Below are 17,039 nucleotides of genomic sequence, written 5' to 3' on the forward strand. Positions count from 1 at the left end.
ATTATTTATATATGATAACAATTAAAATTGCTTTATAGGTCATATACTTGAACAAAAGTTCTTTCAATATCTACAGAGTATATGAATATCAAATATTTATTCACCAAAACATGTGGCAGTACTACACTAAATGCTGAGATTACAAATATAAATAGGATATTGCTGTCATATTAGTCATGCTGATTAACTCTGGTTCTTATAAGACATAATCAAAATATCTCATTGTGTTAACAAATTACAAATTTACTTCTTATAACACAGTCTGACTATAGTGTTCAATGGAAAACATTACATGTGGTGTTTCAGGATCTTAGTTTCTTCTAAATTCTGACACCACTAACTTTCTGGGCTATACTCTCTGCTACCGTAGCTATAAATCCTATGTAGGTCTTTAAGTTTAAATTAACTTAAGTTAAAAATTAAGTTCCTCCAGTGCAGTATCTACCTTTCAACTTCTCAACAGATACATGTGGCATTTGGCTACTATATTGGAGAGTGCAGAATCATTTCTTCTTTAGCCTTTCATTCATATATAGGGCAAGCAAAGATAGTTCAGTGAAAAAATAACATAGCCTCTGCTATAGTCTAGTTTTGTAGTTACTAATCACTTACTCCATTTTCCTTAAATGGATAAAATTTACTCACATACATGCTTCCCAAGAGACATCCCAAGGACCCATACAGTCCCTGCTTAAAGCCCACATAAAGTTCCAGTCTAAAGCCCATACCTATTACAGACACAAGTCTCATTATAAGAATAAGCATCTAGGGGTGCCTGGGTGGCCCAGTGGGTTAAGTGTCCCGCTTTGGTCCAACTTCGGCTCAGGTTATGATCTCATGGTTTGTGAGATTCACACTGACAATGCAGAGTCTGCTTGGGATTCTCTCTCTCCCTCCACCCCCCTCTCAAAATAAATAAATAAACAACAACAACAAAAAGAATAATCATCTATCATAATGGCTAAATTAGCTGTGTTGTTTAAAGATATATTTAAACCCTGCAACTGTGATTCAAGACGAATAATATAAGTTATATTATAGAGGAGGTTACAGACCAATTGAAAATGAAATCACTGTTCTTCTTGATTAAAAATACGAATAAAGATTTCCACATAACTATAAACACAGGATGACTTTTATTTAAAGTGAGGGATAGCCCACATTTATTTATGTGCTCCTTTTCATCCCCATACACTTGTATGTCATGCTTATAAAAATACTGTTTAAGTGTATTACAAAAACATAAAGAGAACTTGAGGAGCCTTTTAGCTTAACCAAATGAATTGTATAATGCCAATTTCTTCAATCATCCGTCAACACTGATGTCTACATTGTTTCTGCTTCTAAAACCATAAAAGTCAGATTGCATATTTATTAGTGTGTTCTGTCTTTGTCTCATCAGAGTAAATATATTCTATTATTATGAATTAATTACAAGAAAATAGCATGTCCATTGTTAAAACTTTTAAATTAATGGTTTTAAAATTAATACACAGAGTGGAATAAAAATATCACATTTTAATTGTAATCATTACATGAGGAAATATCAGAGAAAAAATTAGGCACTCACCAAGCAACAATGAAAAATGCAAAGATAACTCCTCTTGGTTATAGCCCACAGCTGCTCTTGAACATCCTGCAAAATAAACAGTCTCAATTATAAACTTGGCATGAAGAATAACGTTTGTGTGTTACAATTAACATAACTTATATGAGCTGATTTTCTCGGCTTTATGACCAGCAACCTACAGGTAAACAGAATATTCTACATTTAGGATGCAGTTCATAATTTAGAACCAATTAGCATTTAATACACAAACATTACTTAGTATGTTTACTTGAAATCTGGAAATATTCTTCAAGAAATAAAAGAATAAATAAAAACACAAACTATGCATTTTAAGGGTATATTTTAAATAATTACTAATTTGGTTTCATTAATTCATGCTACTCTCATAACTGATTTGCACATTACCAGTATAAAGTAATCATTTGAGAGCAAGTAATTTTTACACAAATGTAGTCCCTTATTTTCTTGAGTTGATTATTTTTAAAATTATACTGAACCTTAATGATAAAAAAATAATTCTTTATTTAAGCTATCTCTTTTAACTGAGACAAATTCAAACATAAAATATATTTGTAAATGGAATCGCTATTTAAAAAAACCTACTTGTGAACTATGAAGAAGCAAACAAATTAACCTGAAACTAATATTATACTGTATGTTAACTAACTGGAATTTAAATACAAACCTAAAAATAAATAAATACTCTTTAAATAGGAAACAAATAAATTAAATGCTGTACATTCATTTTCACATAGTAAGTTTACCTGCGAATATTCTTGCTGGACAAAATCAACAATAACATGAGCGGTTGATATTACTTATTTAATCCTCTGTTAGCTAGGTCAATGAGATGCTTCTGATCAAGATGTTATATCTCAGTGAGTGAAAGAAAAGCTCAGGGCCATTAATTTTTATTTTATTCATTTTTTAGCTAATAATTTTAGTTGTCTTCAAGTTATCTATTCTCTCCATTTTTAGTTTAGTAATGGAAACTATCAACTCAAGTTTTAGTGGCAAACCAGAAAACCTTGAAGCTCAGTGTAACCACATCACTATGTTCTGTCAAATAAAATATGAACAGAAATGCTACGCGCCAACTTCTGTGTACTATCTTCAGAACAAAGTTGTACACCCTTCACTGCCTTTTCCCCTCCAGCCCTATATCTGAAGCCAAATGTGGGAGTGGTGAGCTCTTTCGACAGGGTGGACAAAATCCATGCTCTGCAAAAACTGTGGGCAAACAGATGGAGAAACCCAATCACTCTCTGAATAACGTTACGAAGCAGAGCTGCCCAGTCTTAAGTACTCCTCCAGCAAGCTTCCCATAAATTTACTCCTCCCAGTCCTCTCCTCACTCTCTCCTACCCCTTCCTTTTCTCCAGATCATACATCACCAGCACCCAGGAAAACTGTCCAGCAAAACATAACTCACTAAAGAGGAAGAGATGTGGAACAAACTGATATGGCAAAATCAAAATTCTCATAAGCAGGCAGGAGACAGAAAACTTTGCATTTCACAAGAAAACAAACACTTCTATGATAACCAGTAGTGGCAAAATAATTATGGAGTTCAGAAAATAGCTGCCAATTTAAAAAGAAAGGGAACAGAGGTAGGTTTTGTGTTGACTTATTATATGAGACATTGGAGCTGGTAAAACAAAGTAGTGAAAGTCATTAAAAGGGAAAGATTCTTAAATTTAGATTTATTCAGTGAATACTGTGTATATTTAAAGTTGTGACAGAAAGATTAATTATGGATGGAACTTTAGTATTCTCTGCCTATGAGAAACTGATAGTCTTAACTAAGTCATATTAGTACTTATATGAAAATCTTAGAATAGCTACAATTTTGATTATTATGCTTATACAGTAATTGATAATATTTGAGACTTGAAATATATTTTAAAGTACTAAAGGATAAATTACCTTATTCCTTGCCTTTGGCTATACTTAAGTTACTAAATTCGGTCTCTCTTATCCCATAGAGTAAATTTATCCCTCAATTCTTAATTGAAGCACGTACTTGAAGTGTTGAGTCTTTTTATTCAAAGCTTATTCATATCATAGAAGTAATTGTGATTGACTCAAGTCTTGTGGCTTCTCCGAAATTCTGCTTCCGTGTTATAGTAACAGAAGTGTGACTTCAATTTTCTCTTTTGAATTGAGAAATAATTGAGGACAGTTTTGAAAAGGAGTCAAGTGCTTGTTTTCTCTGAATAATCCCGCAATTTTGTTTTTTGAGTGTAGAATCATGAATGGTGTGTTTAATGCTGATGAGAAAATTGCATTTAAGCCAGAAATGTAAGAAGGATTGTAGATAAAAGAAATACAGTGGGTAAAAGCAGACAGAGCTAATTAATGTGGATCCATTCCAATGGAAAATTGTGGTTCTGGCAGTTATGAAAGGAAATATATGGATTAGAACTCAAAAACTCAAATGACAGAGATGAACCAAGATATTAAAATAAATAGCAACCATAAAGATAGAGGTATGTTGAGCTGCATAACCAGTTAAAATTATTATATGCATTTTATTAAAATGTATATTAGACTCCATTTTTTGAGCAAGTTATATATAGGTTCAGAATATTACTTATTTGGTGAATGAAAACACTATAATATTAAAAATATTATAATGGAAAAATCCAACTATAATTTCCTCATTATGTATAGTATATTAGTAGTAGTAGTAGTATTTGAGAGAGCATGAGTAGAGGAGAAGGGCAGAGGGAGAAAGAGAGAGAATCTTAAGCAGGCTCCACTTTCACCACGGAATCCGACACAGGGTTCAGTCCCATGACCCTGGTCATGACCTAAGCTGAAACCAAGAGTCAGACTTTCAACTGACTGAGCCACTTATATGTATAGTATATTATTATTATTTTTTGTTTTTTTAATAATTGTTTAATGTTTATTTTTGCGAGAGAGAAAGAGAAAGAGAGACAGAGTGCAAGTGGAGGAGGTACAGAGAGAGAAGGAGACAGAATCTGAAGCAGGCTCCAGGCTCTGAGCTGTCAGCACAGAGCCCTATATGGGGCCCTAACTCACGAGCCATGAGACCATGACCTGAGCCGAAGTCGGACGCTTAACCAACTGAGTCACGCAGGCACTCCAGTATATTATTATTTCTAAAACCACCCTAAACAATAAGTAGATATAACCCTTTAAAGATGTTTCCTCATATTCTTATGATATAAATAAAACTGTTCATATTTGAAAAGTAAAGAATAAATAGATAACAATAAGGGAAATAGCATGTGGTATGTATCCATGCTTTGTTTCCTTCATTTTTTTGTGTGAAGATGGGTGTATTATTATTAAAAAGAGTGTGGTGAATATACTCTTTCTGAGGTATAAGACATTAATTGGAAAATGGATTTATCTTTGAATTATTTAGTTTTCAGATGATTGGCAATACACCAGAAAAAAGTATTTCAAATGAAATAGAAGGAATATACCAACAACTATACAAGCTGAGTTGAGACGGTCTTTATGGTTACCAGATTATTAGTATTTACCAGATTTTATTACATATTTCATTTTAATATACATTCCTTATCAAAATAACATGGTCAAATTCTTGCATTCTCTCTCCCTAATCTTATGTTACACCATTTGCCAAACTTCAGAGAAGAATCTTAGAGCAAATAAGCAAAGAAGAGAAAATGGCTGAACTTTACAGTTAACTGGTTGAACATTTATTTGAATTAAACATTTAAATGTGGCTAATTAACTCATTAACCTTTACATTAAAAATTCTATTTCACACTGTGTACTACACGGAAGTTCAGATGTGGTTCAGCTGTTACTTAATTAAATCTAAGGCCAAGATATTTTTTCAAAGATTCTCTATTAATTCATTTATTACAAGATTGTAAACATTCAGAACAATGTCTAGGCATATTTTACTATTATTTTATTATTAAATAAGTTTCATTTTCAATAATATACTTGTTTAATAATTTTACCAAGAGTACAAATCCTTTTCTATTAACGAAGAAGCATAATTATGAAAGTCTCATGGCTTTCAAATGTAAGCATGATTGGGAAAACAGATTCTTTATACCAGTTATACATTTAAATTTCAATTTTATACTCTTATTTTTGTAGAACAATGTTAATTTTTAAATTAAATTCAAGAAAATTTAATTGAAGGAATGGTATTTCATATAAACACAAGTATTTATAAATCAGAATTTTTCTTCAATATAATAAGAATTCTATAGGTTATTATGGTTACTATGTCATTATACAGTAAATAAAAACTATTCTCTTTCATAGTTTAAAAAACAGAAATATTGCAATCACAGCTTGGCTTCTACTAAACATCAAGATATTTATCTATCTCCATATGTATCTATCTATCCATCCATTCATCCATCTATCTGTATCAGATATCTCAGGTATCTAGCTGCTTCTCAGAGTGTTTTCCCAAGATTCCCCTCACCATGTGACTGTATCTTTCAATAGTGAAATCATTTAGGAAAATTTCTTTTGTTATATAACTTATATTTTGTTATTTTTTAATGAAACATAAATAACTTATTTTAAGTTAAAGATTAGGAAGTATTTTCTAAATTTACCAGATGAATGAATTCTGAAAAACATAGATCCCCGGTTAAAGAATCTGACATAGAAAATCTGAGAATAACACTAGCAGAAATATGCATATACAAGTCTCCTCTCATAGAAGATTTTTAACAATACATAATCTACCTAAATTGCTTATTAATTTTTAAATGTTTCTTTATTTATTTTTTATTTTGGAGAGTGGAAGCGGGGGGGGGGAAGAGAGAGAGAGAGAGAGAGAGAGAGAGAGAGAGAGAGAGATAGAGAGAGAGAGGGAGGATCCGAAGTGTGTTCTGTGCTGACAGCAGTGAGCCCAATATGGGGCTCAAACTCATGAACCATGAGATTACAACCTGAGCCGAAGTCAGACGCTCAACCAAGTGAGCCACCCAGGTGCCCCTAAATTGCTTATTTTTTAATGAAACCTGTTTGGATGAAGGATAAATGGAGTCAGTATTAAGTATTTTTTCTTCATTATTTTTTTATAACTGGAGGGGAAAAACTCACCAAATCTGAAAACAGCTACATTTTAAACAACATGTCTGCATAAAATCACATAACCTGATGCAGGAAAAATAAATACTTTAGAAAATATTTCTCATGGTTTTAGGTTCCAAAAGTTTTGAATTTCAGGTATATTTTATTTATGCTTGATTCTTGCTTTTATCTTTTTCATCATTAGTAAAGTTTACTATTAGGTATCATTTACTTTTACACGTCAACTTTTATCTTAACACAACTTGGTGGAGGTTGCAGACCTCCATGGGTTTTCAGACTCGTTCACTTTTTCAATGAAATGGAGTAAAAAGCTTGAAAACTGAACTTTCATTATGCTTCCTAGACATCCTTGGGATGAAGTAGTAAAAATTACTGGGTAATCTTCAAGATATGAACTTAGACTATGGAGATGTGGCCAAGGGAGAAATAACAAATGACAAACATTAAAATAAATAAAAGTAAGCAGTATTTCTATTTCTTTGCTGTTCTTAGCATGCCCATTGAAAACTTATAAAGAAGAAAAATAAAACAACCTAAGAGAAAGAAAATATATTTCTTTCTATTTCTGTTAAGGGGAAACTTTTTATATTTTTCTGGACACCTGATTAGTTGTCAGAAGTGAAGACTACACATGTGGCTGAAAGCCAGGACCAGTATATGGAAATCAGAGGATCTTCTATTAAGACATGAGCCTCAATGTACCAATTCTCATGCAGAAAGAGAGGACATTTTAAAAGTCACAAAAGCATAACTTAGAAGATATGCACATTCTTGGAGGTTATAGTAGAAGGTTAGAAAACAATACTGAGGATGGTATTCTGTCACTTCATTCTTACTACATAAGAACATGATGCCAATAACACAGATTGCACGTAAATGAAAGATTGTGACTTGCCCTTCTTATATGACATCCACCAAATCTCCCTTTCACAGGGTTTTAATTGTAATTTTAAATGGGAATGTTTGGAATCATTTAAGCCCTCCCTTGTAGTAAAATTATGCAATATATTATACCAGGAGGACAAAAAAAACACAAACATTGGATGAATCATTTCTGATTCCCTCTAACCATTTGGTAGCCTCATCTGTTTAGTATATCAGGTAATGGAGACTGACACAGACTATAGGGATTAACAGTAATTCCTCAAACACTTTTGTTATACCTGATACAATAAAGTCTACACAAAAAGTACCACAAAGGGTGGTTGGGAATCATAATGGACTTGGCAAGCATCTCTTCCCTTTCTTTTTTTTTTTTAATTTTTTTTTTAACGTTTATTTATTTTTGAGACAGAGACAGAGCATGAACAGGGGAGGGGCAGAGAGAGAGAGGGAGACACAGAATCAGAAGCAGGCTCCAGGCTCTAAGCCATCAGCCCAGAGCCCGACGCGGGGCTCGAACTCACGGACCGTGAGATCGTGACCTGAGCTGAAGTCGGACGCTCAACCGACTGAGCCACCCAGGCGCCCCCATCTCTTCCCTTTCAATGTCAAAGTAGGCCAGGCCTAATTGTAATTTCATGAAAATTAAAGTATTATGATACTAATTTAGCTAGCAAATGACTTCTGAAGATTTAATTAACTATAGTGAAAAGGCAAAATAAATAAAATCTGGTCAAAACATTAAGCTTTTTTTTAAATAAGTCATATATTATCAGTGACACTATGTTCTCTAATATTTTTATATTCATACTTGATAGTATTTTATGTGTTCAGAATAGTTTACTTTTTCTTTTTTTTTAATTTAAATTTTAGTTAACAAACAGTGTAATATTGGTTTCAGGAGTAGAATTCAGTGATTCATCACTTACATAAAACACCCAGTGCTCATCCCAACAAGTGCCCTCCTTAGTACCCATCACCCTTCTAGCCCATCTCCTGCCCACCTCCTTCTATTAACTCATAGTTGGTTCTCTATAACTAAAAGTGTTTTATGGTTTGTTTCCCTCCCTTCTCTTTTTTTCCCCTCATTCCTATGTGTTCATCTGTTTTGTTTCTTAAATTTCACATATGTGTAAAATCATACGGCATTTGCCTTCTCTCATTGGCTAATTTCACTTAGCATAATACATTCTAGCTCCATCCACGTTGTTGCAAATGGCAAGATTTCATTCATTTTGATGACTAATATTCCATTGTATATATATACACTACATCTTCCTTATCCATTCATCAGTGGATGGACATTTGGGCTCTCTCCATAGTTTAGCTATTGTTGATAATGCTGCTATAAACATTGGAGTGTAGATACCCCTTTGAATCTGTATTTTTGTATCCTTTGGGAAAATACCTAATAGTGCAATTGCTGGATTGTAGGGTTGTTCTATCTTTAGTTTTAGTCAATCTCCAGAGTGGCTACACCAGTTTGCAGTCCTACAAACAGTGCAAGAGGGTTCCTCTTTCGCTGCATCCTTGTCAATACTTGTTTCTTTTGTTGTTAATTATAGCCATTCTGACAGGTATGATGTGGTATCTCATCACGGTTTTGATTTGCATTTCCCTGGGGATCAGTGATGTTGAGAATCTTTTCATGTGTCTGTTAGCCACCTGGATGTCTTATTTGGAAAATTATCTATTCATGTCTTCTGCCCATCTTAACTGGGTTATTTGTTTTTTGGGGTGTTGAGTTTGATAAATTCTTATAGATTTTAGATACTAAACGTTTATCAGATATGTCCTTTGCAAATATCTTCTCCCATTTTGTAGTCTGCCCTTTAGTTTTGTTGATTTTTTCCTTTGCTGTGCAGAAGATTTTTATCTTGATGAGGTCCCATAGTTCACGTTTGCTTTTGTTTCCCTTACCTTTGGCAACATGTCTCGTAAGAAGTTGCTCCAGCTGTCAAAGAAGTTTCTGCCTGTGTTCTCCTCTAACACATTTTCAATATTTTGATTGTGAGTTTAAGATTCACTAAAAATTAGCCACAGACAAGATGAAGAACATGGGTTTTCATGTCTAGACATGCATGTCTAGACTGTGGTCCCCATGTCCAACTTTGTCTTTTAAGATCCACCTTTTCTCAATATGATCTCACTTTGATTTTTAGAGCTCCAGTGAATATGTTACAGTTATTCTGCATCAGAAACTGCTAGCTCTTTCTTCCCTTTTCATAGAGAATTCTATGGTTCTTGGTGACATGAGAGCTATAAAATGGAAGGAACCTGAATCTTTGAATGTCTACATGGAAGAAAGCCATTCATCAACCAGAAACACTTGAACTATTATGTGGGTCAGAAGCACATTCTACTTTGTTATGGAAATGAAAACAAATTTTGATGCAGCAGCTGGTTGCAAATGGGCTCCTATAATATCAACTACTTGATACTTGGAACTGGATTTGTTTTGGACTCTCCTTTGGTCTCAGTATCTAGCAGTGTCATATTCCTTTCATTCTTTTGAACAAATACTGCGAAAAATATAAATTCATCATACATAAACAAATATGTATTTAACTCCCAATATATTCAAATATCTAACACATATTTTTCAAAAAACATACTGTCTTTTCAGATATATATTACACATTTTCATTCCAAGTAACATTTTATAATTTGTTTACTTGTGAAGTCAAAACCGTGATTCTCCTGTGGATTAAGAAGCAAATCTAAGAAGTAAAATTAGAGAAACTTGGGCTGTTCTCCTCTAAAAGGAAACTTGAAAAATTGCTGTGTTGTATGGTGTCATAGTTGGTTGTGGGTTTGTGGACACTCTCAACACTTTTTCCTGCAGCCAAATTTCAGTAAAAAATAAAGCCATGTGTGAAAAGTGCAAACATGTAGTCTTCCTTTCATTTTCCAATGGTTTTAAATAGTCTTGTAAGTACAATAAAACCTTGGATTGCAAGTAACTTGCTCTGTGAGTGTTCTTCAAGACGAGCAAACATTTCTAATAAATTTTAACTGGATAGAAAGAGTGATATCTTGCAATACAAGTAATACATGATGCCAAACATCACATGATCACAACTGAGCCAATGGTTCTTCTCTCTCTCTCTCTCTCTCTCTCTCTCTCTCTCTCTGTCTCTCTCATTGCGGGATTATGAGTGATCATCTCCCATGCTCAAATGCTTGGTCTCAGGCCACAGTGTTTGGCAGAAATCAGTGATTTTTCAGAACACTGGAAGGTGTGCACAACTGGCACTAGTGTATTTTTTGTCACTTTAGAGCACGTATGGAGGACAGTCCTTTGCTTTTCCATAAGAGAGTAAGCTTAGGAATGCTTTGCTTCATTCTAGGTCAGGCTGCCTTCAGAAAAAAACCCTTTCTTCTGCTACCTTATTGTCAGTTAAATACAGTATATGACAGAGTTTATGAATACTGTACTGTAGTCAACATCCATGAGAGCACATACAATGGCCCCCATGCAGAAAAAGATTCCAGTGAGCCAACAGATAGCAGTGATTCCATTAGTGATAGTAAAAGTCATCCTACACAATAACCCTTCTCTCTCGTCTCCCTCACACCAGCCACAAATGTTTTCAAAGGTAATAGCAGGTTAATATGTGTATTTTTCTTTACATTTTGCATTTCCTTTATTATTTTGTACTATATTACAGTATTGTAATCATTTTTATGTGAATATTTTTGGGTTGCGGAATGAATTATCTGAGTTTCCATTATTTCTTATGGGGTAATTCGCTTTGATATACAAGTGCTTTGGATGACAAGCATGTTTTCAGAATGAATTTTGCTCACAAACCAAAGTTTAAATGTATTTCATATTTTTGCCCTTAAGTGTAGCAGGTATGTCTACAGATGCGGAACTCCAATACTCATAGTGAGACTCTTTGATTCATTAATTCCATATTTTCCTTTTCTACTATTCTGCATGAAGATTCTATCATCCTCCATTTTTTTAAGTTTGATAAAAATATTGTTATTACTATTATTATTTCAGGTACAAAAATTAATTTTTTTATCAAGGTGAAGTGATCCTGATCTGATAACTCTAGCTGCAAAGAATTCTTTCTTTCCTGAAGGATAAATCATTATTTGTCTAATCAAAACACAGCACTGCCATTTTTTTAATCATGTATTTATTTTTCCAATTTCCTCTCCAAACAAGGTTGATTTATCAGTAGTCAATGAGGTATAAAGGAAAATCTATACGGGGTATTTGGAAAAGATTATGTTTATTATATAAGAAGGCGATTTCAAAGGGAAAAATAAGGATTGTGGCTTCATTTTTTTCTTCTTCCAGTTAAGCATATAGGAGTGATGGCATGATGTATGAATGTAAAGCAGCATTCTTATGACATTGAGAAAATGAGCAGAAATAAAAAGCCAATAGCCTGAAGATTAAAAAGTGGTATTGAAAGATTTCTCCTATTTTATTAAAGCCCACCTGTTAGAGTTCAGCAGTAATAAACCTGTTGTCAAAGAAAAGTTAACTTAAAACAATAAGTGAAAGATACCTTATGGAAATCTGGAGCATATTATTTAAAAGACTTTTCATATAATGTTTGTTTGTTCTAGGTGATTTAGGGGTGGTATAATGTAAATAAGAGTTGTTCTTTATTAGGTGACTTAGGAAGAAAGGAAAATCAGATCACTGGGTGACTTTGCTCTTAGGTAACAGGTACCAAAATGAAAAAGAATGGGAAGAAGGAAGAATAGGCACTCATGTTCTCCAGAACATGGGCATGCTTAATTTATTTTTTGATTGAGGAATGTTCTTCTATCTCTGCTAATATTTCCTGAAGATATTTATGTTTGTGTTTCCTAGATATTCACAGTCAGGGGCAAGTTTCCAGCCATCAGAGGTCAGCGGTCAGGTTCAATTTTGTTTGCTTTGTTATTATTTTTTTAATTGTTTCACTTTGTTGACATCTTAGAGCCTCTGACTAGCCTAGGATCATCTACTTCACTCTGTATGTTTGTGTGTGTTGGTAATCAAGAATAAATACACTTAGATCTCAAGCTACCACTTCAGTATTTGTCACATAGAGCCTAAAACATTCTGAACACATATATTCAGATGTTTGGAGGTTTAAAAAAAAAAAAAGAAGGGAAAATATGAACTGCATTGAGTCATGAAAATTAGTGATCAAATGTATAGTGCTCAAAATAATTAATCTACTATTGAATACTTTGGCTATTATGACAATATAGTATCTCTTTAACCATAGAAACTTATAACACACCCTTTTTTCTAACTGAAGTACAGTTAATATGCAGTGTTATATTAGTTTCAGGTGTGCAATACAGTGATTCAACAATTCTATACATTATTCCATGCTCATTATGATAAGTGTGCTTTTTAAATTTTTTTTTTTAACATTTATTCATTTTTGAGAGCTGGAGAGAGACAGAGCATAGTGAGGGCGGGGCAGAGAGAGAGAGAGAGAGGGAGACAGAGAATCTGAACCAGGCTCTAGGCTCTGAGCTGTCAGCACAGAGCCTGATGCAGGGCTCGAACCCATGAACTGTGAAATCATGACCTGAGCTAAGTTGGACGTTTAACCGTCTGAGACACCCAGGTGCCCCATATGAGTGTGCCCTTTAATCCCCACTGCCTGTTTCATCCATCACCACCCCCCCTACTTTTCCATGGGTAACCATTAGTTTGTTCTCTATAGTTAAGAGTTTGTTAACTCCAGTGGAATTAAAATTTTTAAAAATGAAAATTAATTTTGCTTTAGCTTTGTATACTAAAATATTAAACATGCATGCTTATAAGATTTTGGGAGCTTTCAGAAATAATAATTAGGAAAACAAAGATAATTTTTTTCTATATGCCATTTTTCACATTAATCAATACTAAATATAAATTACATAGAATATTTAAAAATAAAATTAAGAGAAGAATATGCAAAGGGTTCACTTTTCTTCTTGATTGAAATACCTTAATTTACGGAAAGCTGTGTGAGTCTCCATGTGTGTTCAAAAAAGAAGAAAGTAAAGACAAATTGAATTACTTGACTAATCAAAAGTAGATAGTAGAAAAACTTGAAACTCCCAATAAATTTGTTAAAATTTATCATACAAATGCATTTTGGGTATCTATTTTGGGAACCTATGATTTTTTTTCTCTCGCTATGGAAAAGATTTTCACATATTAAATTATCTGATATTATCCTTATATTTCTTCCTAACATGATTTTAGAAGATATAATTGCATTACTCCATCTCCATTTGTTTCATTCATTTATTCAACACATCTTGAGCTTCTGTTTATAGTCCAGGCACTACTTTTAGCAAGTGAACGTAAGAGCAAGCAACAAAATAACAAAACCCCTTGCTCACTTAACAGTTCATATTCCAGTATAATACCTTAATTAACCATTCACAAGTGATACTTATTGTTTGAAATTTTGTGTCGATATTGGAAGGAAATTGTGAAACTATATATATAAGCATAAAAATAATATAAAAATAAAATATCTTTTTATTCTAATATTTTATTATAAGGATTAGACCACAAAACGAAAACATTTTAGGATAATGTTTCTGGATTTATTTTGTTCAAAATTAGTTTAAATACAAATAACTGGACCTGCCCTTCTTACACATGATTTTTCATACTGTGCTCATATGAATGATATTATCAAGGAAAATATCTAAGATATTTGAAATCAATATAAGTAACTGTTTAAGAATCAATTTTTGTAAAACAGACCTCTACAGAGTGGGACTTTATGGGATAAACCATATCTATTTAAGGAGAAGAAAAAAGGAACACAATACAACCTTAAATGTTTTCTGGACATCCTATGATTATAAAAATAAAACTTCATTCTTGGCTTGTTTGTTCATAGAGTATGTATTGATTCTTTGCAGTTTCTTTTTTTTTTTTTTTAATGTTTTTTTAATGTTTTTTTAATTTATTTTTGAGAGAGAGAGAGACAGAGCATGAACGGGGGAGGGTCAGAGAGAGAGGGAGACACAGAATCAGAAGCAGGCTCCAGGCTCTGAACTGTCAGCACAGAGCCCGACGCGGGGCTCGAACTCATGGACCATGAGATCATGACCTGAGCCGAAGTCGGATGCTCAACCGACTGAGCCACCCAGGCACCCCAATTCTTTGCAGTTTCAATAAGATACCTGAGAGACCTATATGTCTACTATGAAAAAGTAAGTTTTCAAGGGTTGAATAAATATGCACATCAAAGACTAGAAAATTCAGTGTTTCAGAAGCATTAATAATTTATGTGAGGAATTACTGGATTATGTAGTTGAAAGGCCCAATTTGGCAAGTGACTGATTATGCAAGGTCTCAAAGAAATAGCTGAAGAAACAAGTATTCCTCCGAAACAAAAATTGAATATTCTTATAATTAGGAGGAAAGAAAAAAAGAGCTATTGTAAGATTTAGAGAAAGCATGTAGTAGACTATTTCATGGTGACGCCAATAAATCTGTTTTTGATGTTCATTCTCTTGTATAATGCCTCCCCCTTGGGTTCTGGGATATTCTGGTTTGGACCAATGGAAGATTAGCAGACATTATGCATGCAGTGTTTTTTTTAGAAAAGTGCTTGCATATTGGAACTTATCCTCTTGGAATACAAGACCTTGCATTTTGGTAACTGCCCCAAATTGCTGTATCAGGAGAAGTGTACTTAAGATGCTTTAATTGCATCTGGTCCTAATTTAGATGATGAGATCCTGGACTTCATGACTATCTAAATATCATAATTAGATGAAAACTTGATGGTTTTAGGTTTGGGAGTGGGTTGGCGTGTTTTGAGTGTAGGAAGAAAATGAGAAGCCCTGCTTTGGATTCTCTGTCTCCCTCTCCCTCTTTCTGCCTCTCTCTCTCTCTCTCTCAAAAATAAACATTAAACAAATTTTTTAAGAAAAAGAGAAAGAAATGAAACATTAAGATCCTGGGGAAGACTGTGGTTGGCAGTTAAAATGTTCCTCCCTCTTCTGAATCAGTCTTTCCACAATTGATACCCTTTGGTAGTCCTCTTCCACAATGACTTGACTTTTGACATTAGCACAATGAATGCACATAGAAGCTTGAAAACTCTTGCCTAATTCCAGACATTTGTAAGAAAATAAAACATGTTTCTACAGTCTTTTAAAGCCATTTTTACTGCAGGTATGTTTTTAATGTTTTTTTTTAATTTTTTTTTATTTTTGAGACAGAGAGAGACAGAACATGAATGGGGGACGGTCAGAGAGAGAGGGAGACACAGAATCTGAAGCAGGCTCCAGGCTCTGAGCTGTCAGCACAGAGCCTGACGCAGGGCTCGAACTCACGGACCCGGACCGTGAGATCATGACCTGAGCCAAAGTCGGACGCTTAACTGACTGAGTCACCCAGGCGCCCCACTGCAGGTTATGTTTTTAAAAGGCATACCCAAAATATATGTAAAATAAAACAGATAAATTGAAAGAAAATGGAAAAACACATAATAGAAAAACTATAACCAAAATAAAATTGAGTAACTGTACTAATAGTAAATAACACAAGCAAACATTATTTGGGAAATGTGTATCATTATATAATGGTAAGTTGTTTGGTTCACCACTGACCTTCTACATAAGTGTATGTACACTAATAACAAACTTTAAATATGTAAAACAATACTTGAGCAAATTATGAGAATAATTAGTAAGGTAAATAAATAAAAAACAAATTTAATTTACAGAACACTAAACTACCCAAATTAGGGCATATTCAACACAGTAACTGCAATGGTGAATAACTACAACAGTCTCCATTATATATGGAAACTTTTTTTGAAAATTATACTACATATTAGTTGCTAAAAACAACAACAAATTTAAAAGAATTTTGTGGAAGTGCCATCATGTTAGAACTCAATAATAAAAGAATAATCAGAGAAAAAATGGTGTGGAAGAAATTAAACAATAAAAGAAAAACTCAAGAAAATGAAAAGGAAAAAAATAATATAAATTAAATAATAAATTAAATGGGCCTCAGTACATGGTGAGAACATGAAAACAAAGGTGATTATTTTATGTTCACAGATGTATACGAGAAACTCAGTTAAAAAAAAAAAGTCCTAAGTTTTTGTTGTTGTTATTTTTTTTTATGTAGTCCTAACCTTCAGTTCTGTAGGAAAAAGAGAGACAATTAAATGGCAGGTAAAATTGGTGAGCAAAAAATGAAAGGAATTAAAAAATTGGTGGAGTAAAATAGGAAATAGAATTTTGTAATTGTTCTACTATAAGTAATGTTCAACAGTCTAAGAATGAGAATTTGGATGGGTAAGAATCCATGTGTGATCATTAGCACACCAGGGGTATTACTCTAGGGTAATATTCTTGTAACTCTTTGTCTTTCAGTGCATTTACTATGCTGTGTCTGGCCATGGATCTCTTTGCATTTATGCTACTTTGAGTTTATTGAGCTTCTTGGATATGTAGCCAAAATTTTTCAGCGGAACTAGGACAGTGTTCAGCCATTATTTTTTCAAATATTTTCCCTACTTTA

The 17,039-nt window shown here is 33.3% G+C and overlaps 1 long non-coding RNA gene across 1 annotated transcript in view; it reads right to left on the reverse strand.

Annotated features, from left to right (window-relative positions):
* Positions 1–1,117: 1,117 nt before the first annotated feature.
* LOC132685760 (uncharacterized) overlaps positions 1,118–17,039 on the reverse strand; it is a 70,888-nt gene continuing 54,966 nt past the window's right edge. Inside the window, exons 2-3 of the long non-coding RNA XR_009613308.2 lie at positions 1,571–1,636; positions 1,118–1,343 (exon numbers count right to left, since the gene is read on the reverse strand). This is a non-coding gene — a long non-coding RNA (uncharacterized LOC132685760). The remainder of the gene's footprint in view (positions 1,344–1,570; positions 1,637–17,039) is intronic.

Source organism: Panthera onca, chromosome F1, assembly GCF_046562875.1.
Source record: "Panthera onca isolate mPanOnc1 chromosome F1, mPanOnc1 haplotype 2, whole genome shotgun sequence".
In the NCBI taxonomy this organism is placed as follows: domain Eukaryota; kingdom Metazoa; phylum Chordata; class Mammalia; order Carnivora; family Felidae; genus Panthera; species Panthera onca.